Source organism: Sparus aurata, chromosome 9 (assembly GCF_900880675.1).
Source record: "Sparus aurata chromosome 9, fSpaAur1.1, whole genome shotgun sequence".
Classification (NCBI taxonomy): Eukaryota; Metazoa; Chordata; class Actinopteri; order Spariformes; family Sparidae; genus Sparus; species Sparus aurata.
Window position 1 is genome coordinate 10,396,403 of NC_044195.1, and position 25,501 is coordinate 10,421,903.

A 25,501-nucleotide genomic window follows, 5' to 3' on the forward strand; every position below is an offset into this window, starting at 1 on the left:
AAGAGTAACAGATTAATGAACAGGGTTTTCTCATGAAATGTTCAATATCACATACTGAACTGGTGTAATGATGGCTTGACGACATCATTTTGATCATGCACTGTTGGAGTGAATGGAGTTTTGGTGGTATAAGTCCCAACACGTCACGGGTTAAAAGGTCAGACCGCCTCGAGTTTGATCCATCCCCGGCAGGGTAAATTGTAATTCTCCATACGTGTCCATACTGAGAGAGTTTCTCTCCAACATTAGGAGTTGTGGCTGTGTTTCAGCGCTGCAGGCTGAAAGCCGTGTTAGCTTAATGCACATAATACATTAGGCTGATGGAAACATTCCACTCAGTGTTCTACCCGTAATTTACATAGTGGAGGGTATAAAAGCATATGAGCTGTGCAGCTACAGCAGCTGAAAACGCTGCTGATTGTCGTCATGTAGCTGATTCGCTCTGTGTTCGAATTTGCTTTGATGCAGCTGCACGCAACACAGCGAAGACAATTTAGTTTTGGTTCAGTGTGAGGCTTCTGTAGGCTAGCTCTCTTCTCTGGAGTTGCGTGGTGCTGCAGTGCGCCCTTCCCCTTCTCGTCCCTCCTGTTTCCTCCTCCTCATCGCCCACTCTCGCTCTTTCTTCCTCAGTCGGGGTGATACTTAATGCTGCTTTGCTCGGCTTAGCTCACTTCTTCCCCTGATGGCGCCTGACCAACAGGGAAAAGACGCAGAGTTATCCTTTCTCTTCTTCCCTCTGGAATCCGGTGTCCTCTGGCTTGATAAATAATTCCTCGCCCCAGTTCGTCCGCTCCTTATCCTCAGGGCCCCTTACCCTTCAGAGCCCAGTGTCTGTTGGAGTTAATATGCATGTGAACGGCAGGTGCAAATGGTTTTCTTCCCCTCTCGTTGCCACATACGGTCCCCCCCCTAAGAGAAAGAAGTAACCACTTCAGGACTGCATGAAAGAATCGGTTCTGTCTTTCTGTGTTTTCGAGTGCAGCTGCTCTCCACCCACAAAGTCGGGGGATTTAGCTGGATCGTATCACTGTGCATGTTTTTAATGATGCAGCTACTGTCAGAGTTTTTCTTTTCCTCAGTTGAGATGTGAGGTAGAGGAAAAGTGAGAGGGAAACGGAGATCAAGTGTTTCGGATAATGAGGGACGGAGGGTTTGAGCGTGCACTGTTGGGGATATTCCTGCAAAGCTTTGATAGGAAGATTCCAGCGTCAGGATTAGAGATGGGGAGCACACGCCGTACGCTGTGGATCAGCCAACTCTGACTCTTGCATGAACACTGTGCATCCATGTGAACTGACCGGGTTCATTGATTTGACTAATGTGATCTAAGGGGTTGAGGTTCAACAGCAGTGTCTGTATCAGTATCGAATATGTTATTGAATCCGACTTCATTTATATTCAGCACTGGTATCTAAGAAGATTAGCTCGGGCTGGTGTTGGAAAACCTTTTTACTGAACCTGAATCCAGTTTGAAATCAATTTATCAATATAACCATCGACCCCGACTTCACGAGGGAGCAGTTGTCTGATGGCAGCATCCATATAAAGGGGGTCGGGTGTATTTGCAGATGTGTAAGGTGAGTGAATGACATCTGAGTCCACAAGTCTTTTTGTTCACTTTTGGCATCGTGCACCTGGAACACTTTGAGGCCGCAAGATCTCAAATAGGAAGTTCTGACCTCCGACGTCGTCTGGAACAAAACATTATGGTAAACTGCTTCGGATAAAAGCATCGGCCAAACACAGTAAATGTCATGTTGTGTAATGTAATGCATTAGTGCTTGATAATTGCAGGTAGTTTGCCAACAAGAACTGGATCTGAAACAGAAGCGACTATCCCAACTCAGAGCTGCGTTTCGCTTTTAACGATGACTGTGAAATAACTACACATCAAAAATCTCAAACTTTAAAAACTGCGGGGGTTCTGTCAGATATAGTACACATTAGCTTTGGATAAAAGATGTTTTTTACATTGCTTCTTAAGAATAAAGGCTGTGACAGGATTTCTGACTCAGACTCAGAGCTTTACGAATCTGGGTGATTTTCCCGACTTGGAGCTGAAGCTCAAATGGAGCTGGCCCTCATCACTCAGTGTGACTGCTGCGGTGTCGTTGTCATGGCAAGAAACGCAAAGAAATTAGTTATTTTCCATTAGCAAGTGTAAGGATTATACTCTTAAACATCCCCAATGCTGCTGTTTCACTGATGTGCACCGCTATTTGTTTTCCCTTTTTTTACAGTTCATGAGCAAGCCTGACTGTGCCATTATGTAAATTAGTGCTAAAGAATATGCTCTCTGAATGTAAAGCAGGATGCTCTCAAACAACACACAGGAGTCACATCATGTTTGCTTTTCGAGCTAATTAGGGTTAAAGCACACAGAGGCAGAATGAGCTACACCAATTACTGCACTAGTGAGAAGATCGTGATGATTTTAGCGTTTGAACCAAATGTGTGATGTTGTGCAACACACTTCAGCAGCCTCACAATAGGACCCATCACTCGAACACGACAGTGTATCGCATGTTCTTCGTGTTCGTGTCAAGTGCTGTAAAATGGGTCCAGGTCTCGTTCTGCCAGCTTGGCAGGGCTGATGTGGCCATTTGGCTGCTGCACAATTTGGACGGCGTAGATCAATATTCAGCTCAGTAAGTGTAATGTTGGTTCTGAAGCCGAGGTCGCCGCTGCCTGCTGCCTGCGGACGATTCAATCCCCCCGCTGAGCACTTCACTCTGCAGCAGCACGAACGCACGCCGCCCGCAACCCTCAAGTTCGGTTACAGTAACACGCATGTGAGCAGTCACGGACAGGCGTGTGGGAAGCGCTCACAAATACACACGTGTAGGCTACTGTATGTTCTTGCACAGCAGCACACAAACACCCAGTAGCGGACACTCATTTGCTCCAGTAGCTGAAAAATCAACAGCCCGGGGATCACGCGAAGACTCTGTTGGAAAGAAGTTTATCCCACAGCAAACACCTTGTCCAGGGGAGTAAATACACTCACACAAGACACACACACACACACACAGCAGGACCGCACTGCCCGGGCTGAAGCAGCAGCGCAGATGAGTTTAAAAGAATGTCCGACACGCCGCCGGCCTTTTGTATCTCCTCTCTCTCTGATGTCTGTCCTTCTACCGTCATGGACATTTTTTTTCCATGTCAGTTTTTTTTTTGCTGGAACTGAATTCTTAGTGAATCTCAATCAATTTTATAAAAAGTTTTTTTTTTTTTTTCAAAACTTATATGGATTTCCTACCATTAGGCACTAGAAAAAAAAAAAAAAAAAGGGTACCTGACTCCTGCCAGGGCTGAGATGTGGAAGACAAGGTAACGAGTAATATAAGGTGACAAGGTTTAAGTTCAAGGTTCTTCTTCACAACTAGGGGTGTGCTTCCCTCCTTTATAAGGCGATTCGATACACATCTAGATACAGGGGCCCCCGATATGATTCAGCAGTGACACATCACTAATACAGGAGGATTGGATGTGATACAATGCAGTCTAATACAGTTCTCTACATTTGTTTCATGAAGTCATTCATTTTCCGTTGTGAATCAGAATGAGCTATTGCTATGAAAGTGGCAGTATTTGGGGTTCGCTGGTCTTTTATTAAGTAAATCTGATATACTCAGTGAAAGACCAGGGAATTTCTGTGACTTTGTGCCTTTATGAGGAAAAAATTTAAGACAAATGTCATTTTGAAAATACTCTGGAGGCAGCGATGAGGATGACGGTTGACGATGGTTGCACTGTCACTAATATAACTGCTAGCATCATAGCTGTGGATAATTTATGTTCAAAATTGAATTGTTTTAAAGATTTAGTATCAAAGTATCACTTAGCAAGAAGCAAACACCTGTTCTTATATTATATTGTTTAGGTCAAACAAAAATGTTCCTAGGATCCTACGTTGCTTTAATCATCAGATGTACTGCGCACAAGTAGTGACACATCAGCACTGTCTGCTGCTCACTGGCTGTTTCCAATCATGATGGTGCTAATGACTTTTACAGTAGACACAGACAGAGAAAGTCTTGATGTAGGAACAGACATTATGAATATAAACTGTCTCACGCAGTCAGGCCCAGGTGCCTCGTTGGCAGTAAGGGGGAGAAATATGAAGTAATTACCTCATGATTACCTTAGACCTTGCAGAGCTTTAGCAGGAGGAAACTGTCTGATATCCGTATCTTTGTCTGGAGTTTGCCCGTGCAAGTCAGACAAACATCCTCATAATTACTGCCCGAATACATTTCATACATTTCATCACGCCACCTGCCCAGGTGAGTGTTACCATCATGCTGCCAGTGAACAAACGGCCAGACCCTTGGCCAGTTTTCCTTCTTTCTGTCTTTTAAAATCCAAATTTCTTCCAGACTTGTCGGACATGTTTTTCTTTATCCCTCTCAGGCACGGATCCATTAGCAAAGGAGGTGTTGCATTAACATAACTTTCATGTCAGTAACACAACGGTTGAAAGGTTTAAAAATTATTTTTGATTCATATCAGTGAATCTTAACAGCCCTATTCACAACCATAATAGTGGTAATACGAGGTAGAGAAAAGTACAAAAAATGCTAAAAATAAGTCCAATTACAGGTATAAGACCATTACATTTTTTACTTACTGCAGATTCAAAAGAAATAGACGATTTTTTTTACCATACGAGTGTTTCAAAATACTAGCTCAATAGATAAATAAGGTCTGTTTAAGGACATAAACGTGATGTAGTAGGCTATCACTGCTAACACAGAGTGCGATACAACACGTAAGCCTGGATGTGTAATGATAAGGCTCATGCCCACAACGTAAAGAAGCGTTTTCAGGAGAACTCGGATCCTCTGCCAGGCGTTAGCATGTTCTCGTTAGCTTTACTCCTGAATGCCAGCCGTGTTAGTCCACAGACTTCTGTAGTGATAATAGGTTTGACTGACCTTTGTCTCGGCGGACCTTTTTGTCAAAATCCAGGTGGAATCAACGTTGACCGTGGCTCCATGGCATCCAGACTCTGGCAGTTAGTCAAGCACAGGACATACCAGGAGCCTGGAAGCAGCGCAACTAAATGAGATGCAGCTATAATTAGTGTGGTGATTACACCTGTGCTCTCTCAGCCATGAATTGTCAACCGGACTGCATTTAGTTGTCAACGAGACACGAGACAAGTGCACAGTTACCCACTGCTGTACAGCGCGAGCTTAAGTGGAGGTAAGAGAAAAGGAGAAAGTACGGGAGGGAGTAAGGTAGGCAGTTAAAAAAAGAAACAATATTTTTTGAGAGATTGTCGATTTTATGATTTAGCATGTAGCAAGCCCTGCCCATGTTGGCTATCTCCTAGGCCCTGTCTGCTCTAGTGGCTAGTGCAGGCTAAAGGGCTATATGTAACGTTAGCTACAGCTTGCCACGCTAGCTTAGCTGCGGTGTGCTTGACAGCTGTGCCTATTAAGTTCTGCTTTTATACTTATACTTTTAATTGTGATTACTTTTAATTCTTCACATTGCAATGATGAAATAATCAAACAATGGTGGCAGTTGTAAGTAACTGGTCATTTAAGAGACCTGGCTATCACGGCTTTACATTAACTTGTGAAAACTTGCGTTAGCCCAGAGAATTGTGGTCCAATTACTCAAGTCGTCTTTAAAATAATCTGTTGAAAACATGATCATGAAAGTAAATGATTGCTGTTGAACCGACTGCAATCTGTTTGACCTTTTGGGGAAATAAACATTAGTTGAAGTCAAGTAAATAAAAGCCCTGTTATATAGCCTAGCAATAGTAATGATTTTGCCTTCTTTTCTCTCACCAACAATCCCAACTTTACTGAATATTATACATCATTAACAGTGAGTGTTTCTCCCGGCCCTGGTAGAGTGTAGTCTGTGTGTTTCTGAGGATTGAGAAAAGTGATGTATTTAAATAGCTTAGTTAGCTCTACGTCATTTTTCTAAGCCGGTTGGTGGGCCGTGCGGTTTGTAGCATTAAAGCTAACGCTGATGCATGGGGAGCCCCGGGCGACGTTAATGGAGGTGCCACTTAATTAAAACAGGGACCTGTTTGAGCTTAGTAAGCATCCGATGGAAACACACACGCATGACACAAGCTGTGGAATTGTTTTTTTTTTCTCACAAAGACAAAAGTGCAGGAACACATTTATATAACACTTACGTTGTGGACATGGAGGAGTGGATGTGTGGGTGCGTGGACACAAACACTCACCCAGCCCTCATTTACATTGCTGATGCTTTCACTCCCTCTCCAGCCTCAGCGCTCAGACCTTGTTTAAATCTTCGCTGTATCCGTCATTTGTCACCACTTTTTGCAATAACACAAGTGACCTCTCCTCTAACCTGGAGAGGTTGTCTCTGGTAAGAGGGGGTGTGGGTTCAGAGGTCACGCCGTATATAAACAGGTGTCAAGTGCTATGATGGAAAGCCAGGGACATATGAAACTGGGCTGGAAACCCGGCCAGGCTGCCGCCGACGCTGGGGAGGCGTACGAGCTGAATAACAAGGGTAATGGATGACTTACCCTGTCAATGCGATGCCATGGTTTCAGGTTGTGCAAGTTAAACCGTCTCGTCTGTAAGAGCCGACCTTTCGGAAAGCAGCATGTATGTGTGTGTGTGTGTGCTCCCATGTGACCAGCTGTCTGTCTACAACAGCCACCGGCCTCTTGGATGTGTTGTATTATTTAACCAGTGTAATTGCCAGAGTCTCATTCCCCAACTCCCTGTCTTTCAAGCCCGATTGATTTCATTTAATGTGTCTAACAGTAAAAATTCACACATTTTCCTTTTGACACATGTTTTTTGTTGTGTGTGTGTGTGTGTGTGTGTGTGTGTGTGTGTTCATGTGTTTTTCCTCATCCAAACTGAGGATGAAGCTGTACAGTGTGTCGTGTGTTGCTAAGCCTCCTTTGAATGACATTGACGTGACTTGCCCTCACTTAACTTAAATTGACTTTGCTTGGATTGGGATGTAAACCATGTTAAGTGTCCTGGGTTAAATGATCTGTACAGAAGATGCTTACCTGCTTTACAAAACATCTGCAGGAAAGAGAAGTTAAGACCCACAAGGAACGTTTTTGTCAGAAACACTCACTTACATGTGTTGTGTGTGCTGCTATTTACACTTAGTCCAAACCTATTGAAAGGGATCATCCAATCATTGTGTTACCTGCGCAAATGACAAACAACAATAAATATTGCTAAAAAGCCTTGGAGAGAATTAATATTCATAAAATGATCGTGTGGATTTTGTGGGCCCTGCTTTGTGTGATAACTTGATGACTGATTGTCTCCCATGTGTCTAAGAACCTTGAAGGTTGACTGCCATCTCTTGTAGGTCATGGAAAATGAGAACGTGGTGAGTTTTTTTCTTCTGACAGAAATAAACATGCATAAACTGATGGTCATTACCGCCGTGACAAAACACAATTACATGCTAAACTGTTATAACCATCAGTTATTTGAAGCTTGACTGCTTCTTCCCACAAAGGACAGCTTGTTAGCTGAGCTCTGTTTGTTTGGATTGAAGTCTAATGGGTAATAGCAGTTTCTCTGATTTTATTCAGGGTGGATAATAGAGTCAACATTTCCAATATCGCTGAATAAATACAGCTTTACCTCTGAATCGTGATGTTATCTGCCAGCCTTTTTCCGCCGTGCTGTCTGTTCTCTCTGAGCCTGCTCTCGGACGTGACTCTCCTCTGGGTTTTTTTTTGTGTGTTGTGTTTGGTTTAGTCTTTGTTTGTCTTGAGGCTGTGAGTTGTAAAGAATCAGTTGTTGTGTTTAAGTGTAAGAGGAGTTTTGTGTTTCCCCCATACTGAGACTTTGGTAGAGCGAGTGGAGGTTATTGTTTTTGGATGTTGCTGGCAGGATGTGTTTGCCCTCGTTCGCATCTATCATGGTTTTACCTTTTATGAATCAGAAAGTACAGCTGGACTCGTATAATGTAGGGCCAGTGTTATCAGCCATGTTGTCTTTTCAGCTGGACCAACCTATGAGTGCTCGTGTTGGTCAGCATGCAAAAAATGTGAGAGTGCATAATTCACCAATAGTGCTTGTGGTAATTCAGAACCGGTGTCATTACATGGTTTATCTGGCAGACTGGCTGTTTACTCTGCTCAGTGTGAGTGGAAAGAGAGACAGCAGAGAGGAGCCCTGTGAGCCTCTCCTCTCACTGCACGCTGGAAATGCGCTGTGTCGCTTTGTTTTTGATGTAAATAATTACATGTTTGAAATGTTAAGTGTGTTTTATCCAATTTCCAAAAAGTGAAACTAGCAACTCAGCCAGCAGTGTTGACAGACATTACGAATGGAAGTAAACAGCATCGGGAAACATTAAAGGTGCACCATGTCGTTTTGGAAAATAATTAGAATGCAGAATTGTAATGAAAACTGTTATCATTATTGTTATTGTTATTATTATTATTATATGTTTTTTAACATGATGTATTTCCATAACTTGATAAACAAGCTGTCTTCAGAAGGAAATAAGGTTCCTAGAACACTGTTCAAAGCTAGAAAGGAGTCCTGCGAAAATGAACAAAGTGAAACAGTGTGAAATTGTGTTTTCCTCTGAGGACGGTTTGTTTGTTGTGTTTATTCAGTCATGAAAATGAATCAATGAAGATCTTTCGGTTCTAATTAAGATTTCTTCCTGTAAACCGAAAAGTGCCCCATTAAGAACTTATTACGTTAGATTTAGTTCTTGTAAGTCTGTAATTTATCTGATGGTGGTACACTTTTATGTGCATTAATGTCAAAGCTTGCATCAATGGAAGGTTGGGTCTTTTATGAGAAATAGTTTTGGTCTTCAGCTGTCTGAGAACCTGCCTATCTGACATGTAAGATATTCATCCTACTGCCCAAAGGCCGCTCGGTAGCAGATGATCAGTCCTCAGTCCCCCTGTTGACTGCAGGGTAAACAAGGCTGGACCAAAATGAAATTCTGCCTGGCTCGGAAAATGAGTCCCGCGGCTCAAAATGGTAAAAAAAAAAAAAAAAAAAAAAAAAAAAACAGCTAAAATTTTGCACTTGGCTTAAGTGGAAAAACAGACCATTTGAACTCCAGCCACACAGAGCTATACTAATATTGTTGGACAGAAAACTGCGAGTTTTCCGACAATAACCTTTAATAGTGATATCATGAGATTCAATGACTGAACATTAGAGTATTGAGAGATTTTTTGGAGAGCAGCTGGCTCAGTTTATATCATGTAGTGTGACTTGTTCAGTAAAACCAAGGGTCTGCTGTGTGACTTTAGGGGCCTCAGAATACAAAGTTTGTTTAGCGCCAGCACCCTGCTACTGTCTGATGTAAACTGGAACGCTGCAGGCAGTAATTCACTCCTAATTAGACATATTTCCTTACTGCCCTGAAGAAGGGATGCTACACTACACGATGCTGTGTGTGTGTTTGTATGTGTATATTTGTGTGTGTGTGTGTGTGAGATAACTCACAGAGTTGTTGCGTAGTGAACTCCTGCTGTCTCGTAACTCGCCTCTTCACCTACTTCCCGCTAAGTCTTCATTAAACTGTCTGATTCAGTTACCAGTAACCGGAGCTTAATTAGGAGAATTTGATTTGCACTGCTGGATCCAATGGCGACTGCTGGTAACCACTTCTTCAGTTCTCGTGGACAGGAATGAAGGAGACGCACTGCGGTGAGCTGCAAAAGTTTCAACAGACCAAAAGAAAAGTTCCAGATGGGAGCATGAGAGTGTGATCTCAAACCCCCGACTGCTTTGTCTCATACTGCTATCAGAGGCCGCGCAGCTCAAGTTCATTACACACCAACACGACACACACACACACACACACACACACACACACATACACACACACAACGACTGCCAAGCAGGCAGATTACTTTCAAAGACTTATACAGCATTAGATGAGCGGAGAGACAGAAGCAGTTATTCTGATTGCTGTCATATATACTGTATATTTCTCTCCTGTGTGTGTGTTTGAATGTGTCAGTTCAGTCTCGATTCAGACCAGTTATGATGATGATAACCACGCTAATCGCTAACATTTCAGTGTTAACTGAAACCTGGCTGAGGTCATTGTATAGAACAAAAAAGGATCAAGAGAGGACTGAGATCATGACGTGTCATAGCAGGAGAATCACAGATGAAACAAGTTCCTCTCGGTTCCCCCTAAGTGTCTCCATCAGCCATGGCAATGAGCCAACACACACAATACCAGGACCATGGAACTAGCTCACCTAAATGGAATGCAGTCATTATTATCAATGTTATCAATTACACCTATGCTGATCCTGCAATAACAAGTAACAGTGTCGGCTGTGGAAAAATACCCTCTTCTACACCAGTGAGCTCAAGGGATTGTAATGTCTGTCCGTCGGTTAGTTGGTCGGTCAGTCTACGCTGAAATATCTCAATAACTGTAACATTAATTAGTATGAAATTTGGGACAGATGTTTGTGGTTTCCAGATGAGGTCTTATCTTTCAGGATATCCTCTGACTTTTTCCACCGTGAGGTTTAGAGTCTTACTTTTAAGGGAAATGTCTCAACAATGATTGGACAAGATGCCATCAAATTTGGTGCTGATTTCCACCTCCATCTCTTCAGGATGAATTGTAATAAGTTCAAAGAGCCATAAACTAGCAAAACAACCTAGCACTAATTTTGGTTTATGACCAGATAGCTGCAAAAGTACCTCCTTTTTTTTGGCTAATTAGCAAATGTTAGCACACTTATCACATCAGTAACTCAAAGCACGGCTTTGCCCACGAGCAGCTAAGGTAGCTGTCGACTAAAGTCTTGTGAGATTGGCAGAGCTGTGAACTGACCATTTGTTTTCTCTCCATAATTAAATCTGGCAGTGTCTTTATATCAGGTGTTTTCAGTTTGGGAGATGTTGTTATAGCTCTAACCTCGCAGCAGTGAGTGAGGAAGAAATACAAAAGATTCAGAGTGGTGTCAAATCATCAACATTCAAATCTGGATAACTCAGCTGGCCACTTGTCAAGAGCTGGGCCCAGCCATTGGTTCTGCTGTTATCAGCTGTTATCACCTTGTTATCTGTGTTGTGTTCATCAGACCACATCTCTGCTGTGTCACATGCCCATCAGCTATCTGCCTAATAAAGTTTTACTGAATTATAGGCGGGTCGAGTCGTCCCAGACTGTCTGTCTAGTGTGGGGGTCACTGCAGGAGACTGGTGTTTGTGTGTGTGTGTGTGTGTGTGTGTGTGTGGGTGTGTGTTGTGTGTGTGTGTGTGTGTGTGTCTGAAAGAGAGCAAAGACTATAGGTCACAGACTAAGCAGTTTATGAGAATTCTTCCTCCTCACTTGTTGCAGTGAATAAAGCCTGATCCCACGTTGACACTGGAGATTATGGGGACTTCTTTTTGTTTGAGCGGACACTTCCCGCTGCTCGGCGCTAAATTCTCAGCTTAGCTCCGTAGAAAATCCCCTTTACTGCATTTGTCTACCTGTCTCTGTGGCTGCTGAATGTCAGCGCTGAGCTGGAGGATGGAATATTGAGTTGCAAATTGATGGATAATAATTTTGATTATTTGTCATTAATGAAGCAAAAGTGTAATATTGTTAGAACTTCCAAAAAGTTAAGAGTTTCCTCTGCTTTATATTACTGCAAGTTGATTTAAATCCATTTTTACACTCTTGGTTGGACCGAAACACTAAATCCAAAGATGTCACTTTGGATTCTGGAAGCTGCTGATGGACATCCTTCAATACTGTCTGACATTTTATAGGGTGTTAGGTGAATTGTGTACGTCTAAGCAGAAGTGACAGATGATAATAACCTGTCCCTCTTTTCTTCATTTTTGCCGCTCTGTGCTGAAGTGAAGCAAACAGCAGCCATATTACAGAGCGACGGCGAGCCTGAGCCACTCTTTCAGGTTGCCGTAGAAACCAACCAGGGCTATTTGTTCCAATTTGCTCTGTGGCGTTGAGATCAAAAAGCTTGGAACCCAAAGTGCTCTCTGCATATTAGCATCTGTGTTTGATTCAACACAATCAGGCATCCGCTCACCTCATTTGCATCATTATTGTTCATTTACAGTCGGACATATCTGGCCTGTTCTCTGTGCAGCACAGGGCTCCGTATGTTATATGGAGTTCAGGCTTTAATGCGTTTGAACCGTATTGAACTTTGTGGTTTGTTATTGTCCGGCCAGGCCTTCATTGGATGTAAAGGCATCTTGCAGGTCCCTCTCCTGCTCCAGCCCCCCAGACCCCATGAAGCCTCCGCTTAAATGCCATTCCCGCTCCGCCTTCTCCGCTCCATTGATAAGTTGGCCGTTTGTTTACGAGAGCGCCAGCACTTCTTTGTGGCTCTGCGCTCTGCTTATGAGAAGGAGGCGAGCAGCTAGTGAAAGACTCACCCCTCCCCCCTCCCCCCTCTCTCTCTCTCTCCCTCCAGAATCGGTTTGAAAAGGACAGACGGCCCTCTCAGCCCCCTCCCCACACCCCAGTGATGCTTAGCTGGTGAGTACACTTTCATCTCCAAAACTCTTCATGCCACTTTTTTATGGATCTCTTCGATTAGTTTCTGCATCTTTTACCTGGATTTCAGCTTTTGTATTTGTTCCACAGCTGAGCTTGGTGTTCTTTTGTGCTCAGTTTTTTATGGCAAACACCAAAGTTCTCTCTGGTCTTGGGTGTTTCTCTTGAATCAAGGATTGCTATTACCCAATTTCTCTCATTCTCACTTTCTCTGAAAGTCTTTCTCTCCTCCCCCCAAAACGTGAGGCCTCTGTGGTGAAGGTAAGGCAGCCTGTTATGGTGAAAGCCCTTTCTTCTGACTGAGTGAAGTGATTTGAAAAGCAGCGGCGAGAGTGAGGCAGTGGAGGCGGATGAGGGAGAGGTGGGAGGAAGGGTGGTTGGGCTTTATACAGGCTGCTAATGGACAAGTCTTACCTCTCTCCCCCTCTCTGAATGTGAATTAGTGAATCGCGCCGCTGCAGCCTTGAGCCTTATTGACACTGTATAGTGAAATCATTGTTCAGACGAGACACGACTACACAGTCACCTTGTGACATCACCTCACCAGAAGAGACTGAAACCTGTCAGTGCATTTGCATGTACGCTTCTAATTTAATTACCACAGTACGGCGAGACAGCACTCATTTTTCACAGGTCTTATTTTTACACGCTTCAACACCCGAGGGCCAGTATTTGTCAATATATTCCAGCTTTTCTTATAGCACAGGAGGAGACATGGATGAGAGTGATGATGTGTTCAGGATACAGGTGACAAAACACCAGGCCACAATTCCTTTTCAGTGGAAGCTGCCAGTGATATGAAGCTACGAACTGATGCTTCCACTCATCAGCAGCGATTCGTCCACAGTGTTTCTGGCTACTCCTCACCATTTCTTGATTTTATCTTTAGCTTTGTTGTGAGAACACAGCATAAGGGAGATGACATGGAGCAAACCAGGGGAGCTGTGATTGTATGATCAGCATCTTAAACCTGTTCAGCAGAACACTCAATTATTTTAACCAGTTTTAAATAAAGATATCAAACAGCTCATGAAAGATTTTGACCTTTGAGTAACTGTGTAATGTGAATGCTTTATGCTTTACTGCATCAGTCTGTAGTTGATATCTTTCAGTTAGTCTTGAACTCAAATCAATCGAGCTCTGCTTTGTTTACAAAATGGTGTGATTAATAATTTATGTACATTAATAGAGCATACATATTGTGTTGTCTTCTCTGAAGTACACTTGGAGATGATGTGAATATCTGTGAATATGATCATGCTGAGCAAACATACTGCCTGAAGCCATGTTATCTGTTGTTTTTACTTTTCTACTGAAAGCTGTTAAAAGATTTATCGTCGAGAGTAAAATGTTTTCCTCCATGAATTGCGAATTCAGATCAACAAACACACAAAACCACAAACTTCACAAACAAGATAATCAAATGTGAACGTCTCTTTTAATAGCCTTTTGATTTATCTGCTGCAGAGCATCACCCATCTGCCATCAGTTATCAGATAATGACCAACTTTATCACTAATGTCAAAGAAATCTCTTCAGGGTTCCTCACCTGGTGGCGGCCCTGAATAAAAGCCAGATGCGGTTCTTTTGGGGATGAAACAATGCTCTGAGGGTGAACATGTGAACACTTCAAACTGACCTTTTCTGCCAAAACAAAAGCCTTCTAGAAGATCGCAGGGCAATTTATCATGAAAGCACAGAGTACTTCTGCTCCGATCTCACCCTCTTTTCACTGTCTGTGTAATATCCCTAAAGGCCAGCCCTGGCATTTGCTTACGTTCTGTTGTTGTACTCCCCGTGCTTAGCACTGGCCTCCTTCTCACTTACTCTGCTCAATTCAATTTGTGGCCTAAATGTCTTTCCCTAATATGTGTCATTGGAGCAGAGCAGCGGCGCTCCCTCTGTGGCTGCTTTGACGAAGCTCTTCTGTGTTCGTCTTGCCTCTCTCTGCTCCTCTGGGAGGAGATCTGGGGCTCCAGTAGTGGCTGGCATGTTGTCTTCTCCAGCCCTGCTGTTGTTTGCTGATATTTAGTTCAGGATGACAATAAGCCGGAAGAAAACAAGCTCCTTTCAGGCCAATAAGAGAGAGAAGGGCTGGACTTAGAGGGAGAGCGAGACCTAGAAAAAAAGGGGGGACAGGGGACTCATCCTTGGATGGGGATTCTCTTTAAAGCTTTCTGTTTGTGGCCCCTAGGGCCGAATTAAGTGAGCGTCATTATCCCTGGCAAATTACCACGCTGCCTTTGTGGTCCAGCCATGGTACATTAGGGCGCCTTAAAACGTGGCCGAGCCGTGCCCATTCAGCTCACAAAGAGAGGGGCCGCTGGCAGATCCTTGGCCTGGCTCACAGAGGAGGCATTCACACCGCATCGGGGGGATGGTGACGGTGATGGAGAGGGTCTTCTGAGATGAGTAAAAATCACTCGGGCCAAGGCCGATGTGACATCGTCCTGAAAGCACCTGCCAGCTGATGATGTCATCACTTGGCTTCATCTAGAGATCGATCTGCCGTGGAAATCCTGGATGTGATACGGAGACTTGTGAAAGTAGTTTCAATGCAGACCTGCATGTATTCATTCATCAACTATAACAGGGTTTGGATCCAGTCTTTCACTGGGCTAATTGCTAATTAGCCTTGTAGCAACAAATCATGAGCTGGCTACAAATTAGGACATTTTCTGTCTTCAGTAAACTACAGCTGCTGTCAGATCTTTCTCCCATCCCACCCAGAGAACTCCAGAACATCAAGTTGATCTGTATGTAACCTTGGTCACTCCCGACTGAAGAAAAGGCTGGAGTAATGTTGACTTTATTCACTCAAATTTATACACACGACAGAAGCAGACTGATGAATGTGAATGTTTTTATTTGCTCCACATGCCACCAATGATTCATGTCTGCGATTTAGTGTTGAAACAATTAGTCAGTCAATCCTTTAGTCGATCAAAAGAAAATTAAAATACAAGAATTTTGTTTTATAAATTGTCTTAGTCACTATAAAACTAAATGGTCTGTTGTTGCACCTTCTCAATTATAAAGATGTGTTTGTTCTGTTTTAAATCATTACAATTGAATGAATTTGAGTTGTCACATTGGGCTCAGAAAAACTTCCTTTTAAGCCATCCAAATATAACAGATCTCTCTTTTTTAGATTTAATTTGATTTTACAAGTTAAAAACACTCTAATAATATTATTTCAAAGGTGACATTATAAACTTGGATTTATGTTGTGTAACCAGAAATTACTTTTATATTACTACTACTAATAGTCTATAGTTAGGTCTTTATTAAGTAAAGTCATACATGAAGTATGGGCGGCTGTGGAGCAGGAGGTAGAGCGACCTGTCCACTTAAACATGTGTGCCTTTGTGAAAACACAGAATGTTGAATTATTTCTGGTGTCTTGATGGACAGGCAAACACGACAACTAATTAAAAGTAGTCAGTTGTGGAAAAAGATAGTTGATGGTCGAGTCTCATACGAAGGTTTTTTTTTTTTTTTTTTAGCCTTTATTTATCCAGGAAAAATCCCGTTGAGATTAAGAACCTCTTTTTCAAGGGAGTCCTGGCCTAGGTTGGTGTCAGTATTCGGTATTTGACTACTTAGTGAGATTCAAAGATTGATATTGATGATTGTTCCATTTGAACACCAACCACCAATTATAGACCAACCCAAAGCGCTGGTATCTGGTGATCTGGTGATCTGGCAGTGAGACTTCACAATCAACTATTTCTCCCCAGAATAAAGGCCTCTGGATCCCTCTTACTGGTTACAATTCTCCATTAGCTGGTTGCTCCAGAACACTGGTTTTGCTCTGAGATGTAAGGTGATGAGCAGGTGCACAGTCCAGTGAGAAGTAAGATGCATTGTGTGTCCTGCTCAGGACTTTAGATTGTTGGAGTCATTTGAGATGATTGGATGAACCCTGGTGTCTTTTATCCCTCCACCACTGAGAGGAGGAAGTCTCAGGAGCCGATCTGGGAAGGAAGAGTAGACACAGTCTGGATCTGTCTGATGGATTTCAGCTGTTGCAGGGCGCTTGCAACATATAAATGTCCGTCAGTTATTGATGGCATACGCTACAAGTTTTGGTGGAAGTTTAGTCTTCGTTTCAAACATCAGCAGGAAGCTCAGCCTCAGTGGAGAGCGATCAGAGCTGCTCCTCTGGGCCCGAAACAGTTGAATCAAGTTTCCACCAAACGGCCATAAATTCAGAGTGCACCATGAGCTATAATGTCAAAGTCTTTAAAGAAAACCAAATCAGAGCGCTGCTGAAGGCACTGTAAAACTCCTGGTGTGTGAAATGTTTGTTCTTGGCACCTTGCCTTTATTTATCATCTAATCAAGGGGAAGCTTTGCCACCATGATTGATGTCTCCTTCATTTTATTTTTCTTTCCACGATAGGTGGGAAATGTCATTACTTTCCACATTGTTTCCTGGTTTTATGAACTCAGGCCCTGCGCTGAAGTAGTTGAAAGAAGGGAGGAGGTTTTTGTCCAGGGGCCGCCGTGGAAACCCGGAGCCGTAAATCCTGACTGATCTTTGGATCATTAAACTGTGAGCCCTGAGTCCTTTGGTTCTTTATCACCAGGCCTGGATCCCAGGCCATAATAGAGGCTAACTGGCTAATGATTAGCTGTCCTCTACAGTTACCACAGAGTTGGCTGCTGCTGCAGGTGCCTGTCTGAACGGGGGGAGGCTATGACAACATATAAATCTGCCCTCAAATATCTTCTCTTTTATTTTGTCTGATTGACGTTGTGTCGTAAACCGTTCCTAGCTCTTAAGCTTAGTATGGAATATAGAGGGTCTATCACCGTGTGAAGTGATGCTGGTATAAAGTATTGTTGCTTGTATGTTTTAAGCCAATTGTGGCCCTGACAAGTTTTAAAGCTATTCGTGTAACTTGTGGACAGAAGAAGGTGAAGTGGTTTGTGCTTGTGATTTGCATTTATATTATATGCTGTGTTATATATATATATATATATATATATATATATATATATATATATATATATATATATATATATATATATATATATATATATATATATATATATATATATATATATATTCCTCCTTCTTTCAGAATCCTTGATAACTTTAGGTTTTATTGGAACTGTGCAGGCATGTGGATGTGATATACACTATACTGGGCTTTGAAGCAAAGATATAAAATAGTAGTGATCATTGTAAGTCTCTGCACTTACAAAGCTGACTTTGAATTTTGTAGTTTTGAAGAGGGAGCAGGTAGGAAAAGGTTTGTGAGAGCACAAAGAACAGACAGAAGTTCTGTGTCAGGTGTTACTGTGACTCATCCAGTGTAGTAACTGATCCAGTCAAGTGCAGGATTTCATCTGTCGATAGTAACACCACCACATCATACGGTACGAAGGTTTGTCTTCGATTGTTCTGTGATCATTAGAGACCAGTTTTATTTTATCAACATTGAGTTGTCATGACTATTGCTGTGAGGAAAATGTTTGGAGAAAATGGCGGCCTCTATCTAAATTAAATCCCAGAAGCTGCTAAATTTAATGCCAGGAGTTTTTAGATGATTTATTCAGTTATCTGAGTTCAGGGTAGGATTTACATTATAAAAAGCTTTTTGTTAACGGATATCTAAGGTGACATTTAGATTAAATCTGGGGATTTGCAAAAACGAAGTTTTTTCCATTCATCTAATGAAGGTAGTCCAGAAATGCAGACAGCATGAATGACTGAAACCACAATGGATTATAACATTATGTGCTGTGTGTGTGTTTACTCAGTTTGGGTTATTTTTTTATTTTTATTTGTGGATGCTGATGATCACTGTAGGACCAGCATGTTTAATCTACTCTGTCAGATACATGACTGCAGATCAGAGGCAGAGCAGGACGGGTCAGTAGCTGGGTGTATTATTTAGCATGGCTACATGCTGCAGACGGTCCACAGCAGACGTTTCATTGAGCATGTTATATTTCACTGGTAATCACTTTGTTTAGACTTGTGCCCCAGTTTACAATTGCTTCCTTGTTAATTCTGATCCGTCGATGAAGACAAACCAGTATCACTAGTTCAAAACACATCACACACACGGGGCCACCGCACAAACCTGCAACGTTTTGTTCAAATGTACCCTGATGACTATCTGTGAGTCCTGGAAGAAGGACTCCTCGTCTGTTGCTCCTCTTTAGGTTTTTTGCAATTCATCCATATATGACCAGGACATCCTTTATCACATGTTTACTATTGTGAAATGGTCCCAGATTTGTTAAGTTTAAGCTGGTTAGGCTAAGGGAAAATCATTGTTTGGGATAAATAGATATGTTAAAAAGAGTTCTTACTTAAGTTACGTCACATATTTATTTAATATAGTTTAGCACTTTACATTACTGAAGTTAAAAATAAGAAAACTTGACTTTTGGTGTCACAAGGGACACATACCGCGGCCTCCTGGGTGAAAGTGTTAGTGTGTTTGACCCAGCCTGCTCCATATGTGGACCTTGTCGCTCTCTATACTTTATCAACTGACTTCCTCCTTTGCTGCCGTAAGTCACCATGGCCGTTAGAAGTCGCCGCTTATCAATAACAGTAAACAACAATGTACATAAATATGGGTCGAAATAAGCTACTTGTGGAAATGACCTATACGTTTGTTTTCTAGTGAGAACAGGTTAATTTTCAACTCATCATGGTTGAGGGTTTAAGGATGAAGGGTCGTGTGTTGTTAAGCATGGCTGTGATTTTGGGTTGTGTGAAGGAAATTGACTGGACGTGTCTTAAATGGTGACTTAAATTTGATGGGATGCAAACTCCAGTGTTTGGCAACAGAGTCCGACATGCAGCGTGCTCATCCATCACTCCGACCTCGCCACCACTATCTCTGCCTCACAACATGAGTTGGCGTGAACGGAATTCCTGGGGATTCTGGGCAGCTTAGCTACATCACAGTACGTCTGTTGTTGTCGCTGAAAAGATTACTGAGTGTGTCTTCTCTCATTTTTACTGTGAAAAAAAAAACATTCTTCGTAAATATCTACGAGATATCACAAGCAGTCCAAGATTGCCCTAGTTCTTAAGGTCTGCACTTGGTATTCATACAGCTGGTGTAGTCTTGACTTCGGGCTGCATGTGGATCCTGTTGCCTCCTAAGGCACAAGTATAAATCCAGCTTTAACATCTCTAAAATCCTATTAAAATCCTTTTATTGGTTAAAAACCAGCCCCACCTGACAAAGCAGCACTTAACCATCCTTCTTGTCAAATTCTTCACTCTGTGGGAAAGCCACTTTGACTCCCTGCAGCCTGTCGGTTGTGGGTTCCTGGCTGTAAACTTGCTGTTTGCTGCTTAATCATTCAGTAAGGATTAGCGGCACTGTGTGTTTTCTAATTATAGACCTGGACGGTGCACTCTCCTCCTCTTGTGGGGTCAAATCCAGCCCACCAGGCCCTCAGCCAGCGGGTTACTCACAGCTACACTCTGCAACTTTCACACGTTTGTTTCTGAGTCGTTAACTTGCCATCTTTTTATTGTTCTTTATTTCCCTTTTCATCACTCTATGCTCCCCTTTCTGTCCGTCCGTTTCTCTTCCTCTCTGTCTCACAACAAAGACTTTTCATTTGGATAAAATAAAACTCACTGAGGTGGCTGTCAAAATAAATCACTTCTTGCATCAGGGAGGAAACAAGGAATTGCCTGAAAGAAAGGAACGCATTCTCTTTTTTTCTCTCCACACAATCAATCAGTTCCCTTTCAAATCTTTTCACATCTTTTTATTCTTGGACAACAATGGTTTTGATTAACCCCTCTGGGAAAGCTCATTATCCATTTCCATTACAAAGGTGTTGGAAAGACATTTGGATTGAAATCGCCAGAGTAAAAAAAGCACGGATCAAAGGAGTGTATTGATGCCCATGAGCTTTGAAAGACAATAATAGAAAAATGATGGCTGTCAGTCACGGCTGAGGCATCCAGCTTAACAACAGGCCAGATGTGTATTCTGCAGTGTTGATGTCAGCGATGTGCGTTTGATCACTGTGCTGTGTTTAGTCTGTGAACTGCTTCAGAGCTGCAGCATTCGAGATGACGGATGCAGAAGTTTTAGATCAGCGTGTGTTTTTTGTCCGACAGCATTATTATTCCTTCTTTCACTTCCTGGATGAAGCGAGCTGCAACAGTGGGGCTTGAATTATTTATTTATGAGCTTATTTTTATTATCAGACCCTGTCAGGGCCTTCTGGGGGCTCCATTGTTAAACCAAATCAATTTCAGTTCTTCAAGGGACACCCAGGAATTGGTTCAATCCATTTTTAATCAAAGCACCTTATTAAGCCGAAGTTCAGATCAGATTAGTGTGTCTATTTTCCCATCAGTCATTTGACTGGCTTGTGATGTGGAACCACACGGTGGTTGTGAAGATAACCGTATGTTTTCAGAAATAGCCTCAAAATCATTTATTTACATCATGAAATGTGTCGTGACGCAAAAGATTTAATTAACACGCTGACATTTTGGGAAACACGCGTGCTGTTTTGATGGATACAGAGGGTGGATGTGCACATGTTTTGGCTCTGTCGGTTGTCTGCAGACGGATCCCTGTGGAAAAATGTACATGACATGAACCCAGAGATTGGTTCACATTGCCCTTAGCTTAGTTTTATTTACACCGCAGTTAACACGTGATCTTTACCCCCGATACTCTCTCTGGATAACGACAGCCGATCTGCGAGTCTTTGCAGCTACACCTGTATTAATAAGCGTTCTCATTATCTTCTTTCTGCCCACATCGTGTGAGGCTGGCTGGTTTGTCAACATACTCAGGTCAGGAGACCGTTGTCACTCATTCTGTGTGAGGGAAGGCTGATAGCTGCTGCTGTCACTTGTAGCTTTTTTTATGAAGTTAGCAGGAAGAGGCAGGACAGACTTGTTTTCTTCAGAATAAGGTCATGCTGTGTGGATTGCATTACAACTGGCTGAGATCTGTTGACACGCAAGCTGGACCATCTCTAGATGTGGTCTCGCTGATCTGATTGCGGTCTGGTCCCGAAGTCCAGATAAGATATCCAGGTGAAGCGGTCCAGGTGTAAGCGTGCCTGAGAGTCTAGTTTCACCACACATGAACCAAGGCTCAACTCCAGGGCTAAAGAGAATATTTGGTGTGAACGTTGGCAAATCACAGAATTTGCATTTGAATTTTAAAAGCAAATACAGAGAGCAAAAGAAAATAACTGAATGTCATCATTTAACTTATGACTTTGAAAACTGGATTGATTTTCTGCTTATTCTGAGCAGGATCTCTCATTCCAGCTGATATTGGGCTAAAAGTACATACTGGTCAGGTCGCCCGTCTAACACAGGGCTGGCATATATTAAAAGACATCCACTCACCCCTACAGACACATATAGAGGCTGCATGTCTTTGGAGGAATCCCACAGGATGATCATATAAACCCTACAAAACTGGCAAACAGAGTTTTGTAGTTTTACTGGTACTCACCATAAACAACCAACGTACAGGTAAGCATACATGATTTCTTCTCCAGTTTTCATGTTTCCATCCGTTCATTAAATTACATTTTCAGTTTGCACGGTCACATCTCCACCTCGGGACACATCGTAAACAGCCAACCTGCCTTTTCCTCATCCTCACGTCGCTTTCACTTGACTTTGTATTCGCTCTGGTACAAACCTCACAGGCGTCTGGACTTTATTTCATTCCTCTCACCTAGTTATGCCTTCTTCAAATAATACACTCACTTCGACATATCCAGATGGAATTACATGTAATCTCTGTTCTTGTACGGAATGACCTCCATTTTTTTGGTAGAATTAGGTTTCTTTACAGAATTAATTACTCGGAGGTTTGGGGCTAAGGAGATTTCTTTGTATTTTCAGTCTCTGGGTTCCCCCTACACCAACATGAGGGAGCAGGACTGAGAGAGAAGGTCTTATTAGTTCTGCTCTCTGTGAATATTGAAGTGTAGAAGGAAAAACAGACAAGCACACACACAAGTACACAAAAGAGCTAATTGAGGATGTAGACTTCATCAGCGTTAACAGGCTGCATCAATTACTTAATGGTTAGAAAAGTCTCTGTAAATCTCTCTCTTTGTGCAGGTGACTGATAGTTGTAGCTGGAGAATTGTTCATTTTGTTTCCCATCAGACATTTCGGATGTTGAGATTCTGGCACATTATAAAACCATCCGCGCACGCTCTTTGATGAAGATATCCGCACTGCAGCCTCTAATTTACAGCTCAGCTTGATCAAACTGCTCATTTACAGAACTAATGAGAAAATGAGCAAAAATTAAGGAATCATTTGGTTGTTGTATTTCATCAAGAGAAGAAGCTACATTTCCTTTCTCTGCTGCTGGTGATTATATCACAATTACAGCTCAACGCAGTCTCTTCGGCGAGGGCGATGGCTCCCTTTTGGAATCATAAACATAGCGCTGGAGGCGTGTTGTGTATCAGGGCGGTAAACAATGCCACCAGTGATCAGACTTGTTTTCATTTTCATCACCAAATTTCCTGGCATAATGCCTGGGTCACGCATCAAGAAGACCGTAACGAGAAATTGTGTTGTGAGACCACATAGCAATTAAAACAGGATACAAGATGTTTTTTTTCTAATTACATCACAATGGATTTAATTATAGCCGCGTGTTTCTCCAAAGCAACAGTGTTGCAAATAGCGCCGGGCTTGATCATCTGTCTTTTGTTTGTGGCAGGATGTTCCCCCGCGCTCTGGACTGTAATCAGCGCTGGAAACGACACTGATATGTGCAGCAAACACGGGCACCATTTGGGAGATACAGAGGAGTTTGAGAGATGAAGCAAATGATCCGCTGCAGCCTTTCTGTCCGTCTGTGTTCGATTCCAGCGTGTCACCGTCTCAAAAGCATAAAGTCATTTGCATTTAATGATCTTTTAAACGATGACTTAATGATCAGTATCCACTGATGAGCTCTCTCGCAGAGGTCTGCGGCCCTTCCAGAGCGCACCACAAAGTTTGGATGCCTCGAATACAAAATGTACTCCGAGGAAGCTTTCTCTTAAAAGCTGAACCTGAGAGAGTTCAAAAAGCATTGTGCTCTCTGACAGCTCGTGGCGCTCCCGCAGTCTTAAATCCCCCTCGCCAACACTTCCTCTTCCTCCTTCGCTTTCAGTCTTTGTGAGAGCAGCAGGGTCTGACAGCCCCGAGCTGAACACTGTGAAGTTTGTGAAATGGAAATGGATTTGTGGTTGCTCATAAACATCTGACCACTGTATATCTTATGGCATGTGTGTGTGTGTGTGTGTGTCTGCGGGGCATTATTTAGATGTAGCTACATGTGTCTAGATTGTGAGATGGTCTGAGAATCCATCTCCACTGACAACTGCTGATCAGATTGTACTCTCCTGCTCTGTGTGCTAATAACCCAAAACTTCACGTATTATCACAGTGTTTTTCTGCCACTAGCGGTGGTTTTCCTGAGGCTTGAAAAACTTGAACTGCTGCATGTTTTTACACTGACACTAATATTCCACCAATGATAAGAATAATAGCCCAGTCAGCATAAAAATGTCACATTCGATCTGAATAGATGTTCAATCTAATCCTAATGGGAAGTATAAACCTTTGACAATTCATTCAAAAGGAAAAAGTTACTGCCTAATAAATGGACTTTGACCTATATAGTGCTTCTCCGATATACTGACCGCTCAAAGAGCTTTACAACACTCATGACAGCCACACTGACATTCATACACTGATGGCAGGGGCTGCTCATCATCAGCAATATGTGGCTCAGTATCTTCCTCAAGGACACTTCAACAGATATGAGGAATCGAAGCAGACTGGACGACGCACGTTCTTTGCTCTTTTTCTGGAGTAATGTGCTACTCAGTCAGCGCTTTTTAAATCCTTCATCAAAACAACAAATGAGGAATAAGCTTTGAGACGACCGGCATTCATCCACTCAGTGGAGTTTGTAGAATCTGGGCTCAGATAATGAAAGCTTTCCGTGTGAGTCATTTATGTTGTTAAGCCTTTAATTTGTCACATATCTGTCGGTGTATTGGTGCATAATCATGCAAGGAAGTGGAGCACATTGTAATGAATCTGTTGCGGGATGGAAAAAACGATGTGATCACCTGTTAGAAACACTGTTGTTCGCTCGAGATGTAATTTAGCAACAATTTACCTCCCCCGTTACACACTGCTTCACTTCCTCAGTCATTATCGAGCTGCATGTTTCCAATCAGAGTGATACTTGGCCCAATTTCTTCATTTCTGCTGTATATGTACGGTATAGGTACGCATACATTCTGTTTTTTCTTACTTTTTTCTATTATTTCGGAATTGCCTGGATAATAGTGGTGTTTGTCACTTTTCAAAGACATGATTGAAAGGAGTGCATAGATATAGACATAGACAAAGATATATTTTGATAGTAAAAATCACAAAAGTGGTCCAGTGTGTTTGAGACATACATAAATCGGAAGCGTAAGCATCTCTCCACACTACGTGTTCGTTCAGATCGTCCCACAGTGCGGTTTGACTGATTAGATTCTCCGAGTGTGTCGACCGTGCTCAGAGCTGTATTTTTAGCTGTCTAGCTGTCATTAGATCACATGAGATGAATTTTCATGCCTCAGGAACAAGATGTGTGTCTATGTTGAGGGCCTTGTCAAATCCAGCGGAAAGTGTCTAACTGACAGGCGGACTAGATCCAAAGCGATGTGGTTTGAATATATTTCTCTTCAGTGATTGTTCCTCATGTGTGAATATGACAACCTATCAATTGAAACGAGGCGGTCACATTCTGGCCAAGTAGTTTGAGTTTTCATTTGATTATTATGAGTCACAGCTGATAGAGTCCATAAAACCCTTCACCTGAAGTGGTGTGCGTTTGTGTGTGTGTGTGTGTGTGTCTGTGAATGTGTCCTTGAGCCAGAGATCAGAACTTTACTTGAGCAGTAGCGCTGAGGAATTGGAGATGGATGGATGCAGAAAAAGACCCTTTCC

General features: G+C 42.5%; 1 protein-coding gene across 9 annotated transcripts in view; it reads left to right on the plus strand.

The window, feature by feature from the left end:
- Window positions 1–25,501, plus strand: part of sema5ba (sema domain, seven thrombospondin repeats (type 1 and type 1-like), transmembrane domain (TM) and short cytoplasmic domain, (semaphorin) 5Ba) — a 185,419-nt gene that overhangs the window by 23,826 nt on the left and 136,092 nt on the right. For 7 of the 9 annotated variants that reach the window (XR_003985282.1, XM_030428592.1, XM_030428591.1 and 4 more), the window contains exon 2: window positions 12,422–12,486. The exons of the other annotated variants lie outside the window; for them this stretch is intronic. The gene's annotated coding sequence lies outside the window, so the exon portion shown is untranslated. The remainder of the gene's footprint in view (window positions 1–12,421; window positions 12,487–25,501) is intronic. 9 annotated transcript variants of the gene reach the window in all.